The 3,881-nt window shown below is 40.3% G+C and overlaps 1 non-coding gene across 1 annotated transcript; it reads left to right on the forward strand.

Moving 5' to 3' along the window:
• The first annotated feature begins 2,521 nt into the window (after positions 1-2,521).
• Positions 2,522-2,628, forward strand: LOC141634732 (small nucleolar RNA R71). Its single transcript, XR_012539457.1, has one exon. It is a non-coding gene; the product is annotated as a small nucleolar RNA R71 (small nucleolar RNA).
• The last annotated feature ends 1,253 nt before the right edge of the window (positions 2,629-3,881 follow it).

A 3,881-nucleotide genomic window follows, 5' to 3' on the forward strand; every position in this document is an offset into this window, starting at 1 on the left:
AAGGATTCTTACAAAGACGCCGGATTGCTCAAGACGGGCGGATTCCCTTGAAAACGCTCGGATTCTCCCCCGTTTTACCCGGATTCAATTCCATCCGTGTACTTGCATATCCCTTGTCATTTTTCATTCTTCAAAATCCCGTGTTCTTCATTGTGGGGGCACTACTAAGGCATGAATAGCCTAGGCAATTGCTATCCCCACACTAAGCTAAAGCACTACACATCAATTGAATCATTAGTCCCTCCCTCACTTCTCTCAAAAATGATAATTATCTTGATCAAAGCATAAGAATCCAAGAATGGCAAAAATCCAATGTAAGAATTAAAATGCGAGTTAGGGAGTTAGGAATATTTACAAATGGTGGTTTAGGGAGGACTCCACCAAACTCCCATCCTTAGTGAGATGTCATGGGGGCATGTCCAAGGTGTTGTTGATGTTGCTCAACACCTTGAAGAAGTAATCAAAAGCTTGTTCATTATCATGATAAAGATCTTCAATAGACCTTTGCCCTTATTGTCGGTCTTGATCGATAGCATTACCAATATAGGAATTGAAAATCCCTTCAAACTCATCGTCCCAAAGACCACAAACTTCATCCACTTGATCACTAAAAATCTCTTGAGTTGATGGAGACAACTCTCCCATTTTCTTGTCTTGGCCAATGAGGCCATGCTCTTCATTGCTCGACTTTGGTGAGCTTTTCAAACTCTCTTTGTTACAATTCACTTGCTCTTTGAATGGAGCATCTTCAATTTTCTTCTTCCATTGGAATTCCGACTTCTTCCTATCATCCTTCCGGCTATAATGATCAACCATAAAACATGGTTCATGCAAACGGGGAGCTCTCATGGTTTTGTCAAGATTGAAAGTTATGCTCTCATCTCCTACTTCTAGAGTGAGCTCTCCATGCTTTACATCAATCACCGCACCCGCGGTGTGTAAGAAAGGTCTTCCTAGAATGATTGGAATGTTGGAGTCTTCTTCCATGTCAACAATGACAAAGTCCACCGGGATGAAAAATTTCCCAATTCTTACGGGAACATCTTCCCATATCCCTAATGGTGTCTTCGTCGATCTATCGGCCATTTGGAGTGTGATATTGGTGCATTTAAGCTCTCCCATCCCCAACCTTTTACTCACCGAGTACGGCATAACACTCACACTAGCCCCTAGATCACATAAGGATTTGTTGATCGTGGTGTCGCCAATGGTACACGGTATTGAGAAGCTTCCTGGATCTTTGAGTTTTGGAGGTGAACTCCCTTGAAGTATTGCACTACTCACGTTAGTGAAGGCGATAGTCTCAAGCTTCCGGATCGACTTCTTCTTTGTGAGGATGTCTTTCATGTATTTTGCATGGGCCGACACGTGATTGATTAATTCCGTGAAAGGAATTGAGACTTCCAAATTCTTCACAATTTTCATAAATTTTCCAAGTTGGTCATCAAATTTGGGCTTGGATTGACGACTTGGAAAAGGAAGTCTAATCACAATGGGCTCCTTCTCCTTGACCTTGTCTTCATTTTTCTTTGAAATTTCTTCTTTTGATGGTTCTCCATCTTTGGAGTTTTGCACAATTTCTTCTTTATCACTAGCTTCCACAACTTCATCCTCAACTTGCTTCTTCGGTGCTTCATACCTTGTACCACTCCTCAAGTGAATGGCACTAACCGTTTCATGTCTTGGGGGATTACTTTGAGGTGGTGGTTGCCCCTTTTGTCTTTGTGAGCTTGAAGATGCTAGTTGAGTCGATTGGGTTTCCAACATTTTGGTGTGAGCTAGGATGTTGTTGATGGTGGTTTCCTTTGCTTGACTATCCTTTTGCATTTGAGTGAAAAACTCTTGTTGATTCTTTTGCATTTGAAGGACCGATTTTTGAACATCAAAACCTTGGTCATTTTGTTGATTGTATGGAGATTGATTTTGGTAACCTTGGTTTTGGTTGTAAAAGGGTCTTTGATTTTGGTTTCTCATGGGAGGTGGGGTGTATGTTGTTTGAGGGTTTAGAACATTTTGGCTTTTGTATGAGAGATTTGGATGGAATTTGGTGTTTTCATTGTAATAGTTTGAATAAGGGGTACCACTCTTGTATGCTTGGAAAGCATTCACTTGTTCATTTGTTCCCCTACATTCACTTTGGTCATGTCCCAAAGTTCCACAATTCTCACATATCCCACTTGGGATTGAAGAAGATGCCGTCATGGCATTAACATGATGCTTTGGTGATTTTGAGGCTTCTTCAAGTCTAGCCATAGCTTTTTCAAACTTCAAATTGATGGTATCATTGTGAGCACTAAGTTGAGCACCCAATTGAGTAATGGAGTCTACTTCATGCTTTCCTCCTCTAGTAGCCTTGCGAGGTCTACTATATTGCGAGTTATGGACCGCCATTTCCTCAATTTTGTTCCAAGTTTGATTGTCATCAACTTTGGTGAACATTCCATTTGATCCCATGTTGAGAATGTTCCTTGAATCTTCATAAATACCGTTCCAAAATTGTTGTACCAAGAACCACTCGCTAAGTCCATGGTGAGGACATGAGCGACAAATCCCCTTAAACCGCTCCCAAGCTTCATACAAAGATTCTTCATCCCTTTGCTTAAAGCCCGTGATTTGAGCTCTTAGCATGTTAGTCTTTTCCGGTGGATAGAACTTTTTGTAGAAAGCTAGAGCCAACTTCTTCCAAGGATCAATTCCGAGAGTAGCCTTATCAAGGCCTTTCAACCATTGTTTCGCGGTGCCAATTAGAGAAAAAGGAAATAAGACCCATCGTATTTGGTCTTGAGTTACACCGGTTTGAGAAATCGCATCACAATAGTCACAAAAAGTCTCCATATGAGAATGAGGGTCTTCACTAGGCATCCCCCCAAATTGGCTTCTTTCGACTAATTGGATAAATGCGGATTTGGCAATAAAATTTCCGGTTAGATGTTGTGGTGTGGGAGTACCATTGGGTAGGTTCTCCTCGGTGGGTACGGAATGTGATGAAAACTTAGGCATTGTGGGTTGATTTTGTGTTGGGTTCTCCTCACCTTCTCTTGCAAAAGGGTTGATGAACTCAATAGTATTTGGTTGAATATCTACAACCTCACCAATACCTCTTAAAGTTCTCCTAGCAAGACTTCTATTGGTTGTCAAAGTTCTTTCAATTTCACGATCAAAGGGTAACAAGTCACCTTGTGACCTTCTAGACATGCAAAATATCAAACAACTCGAAAACAATTAGAACAAACCTTGAGAAGTTTTACTTCCCCAAGGCCAAGAAAGACACAATTAATAACAATATAAGAAAATCTAAATCAAGTTAACACCGTCCCCGGCAACGACGTCATTTTTGGTCGGGATATTTTTACTAAATTATCTTTCGGTTACTTGTTGTTAGGAGCACCTAGACCAAAACACAATTTATAACTTCACAAACAACTCTACAATTAGTAAAGAGGAAAGTAAAGGTCGGATCCCAAGGGACGGGAATTGAGATGAGATTTCTATTGCAACTAGTGGTGTCTTAGGGGTGTCACAATTGAGGTTTGATGTAGAAGATCAATAAACTAAATAGCAAAAAAAGTAAACAAGCAAGATGAATTAAAAGGGATGTAAACAATTGATAAAAAGCACTAGGGTGTCATGGGGTCATAGGGGATTCATGGGAATTGATCATACGAACATGTTCTCAAATTATAAGCAAACAATTATTGTTGTGTTGGATCGAGTTGGTTTATATTTTACAATCCTAGGAAAGTTTGGATCCCGGAGCCGAATCGATTAGATTGTAAAACACCTACAAGTCAACTTAGTCTTCCCTACTCAATAACATGCATGGTCTAATGAGACTCGAGTTGGTTTATGTCTTACAAGTCTCATTGAAAAGATAGGTGATG

The sequence above is a fragment of the Silene latifolia genome, chromosome Y, assembly GCF_048544455.1.
Source record: "Silene latifolia isolate original U9 population chromosome Y, ASM4854445v1, whole genome shotgun sequence".
In the NCBI taxonomy this organism is placed as follows: Eukaryota; Viridiplantae; Streptophyta; class Magnoliopsida; order Caryophyllales; family Caryophyllaceae; genus Silene; species Silene latifolia.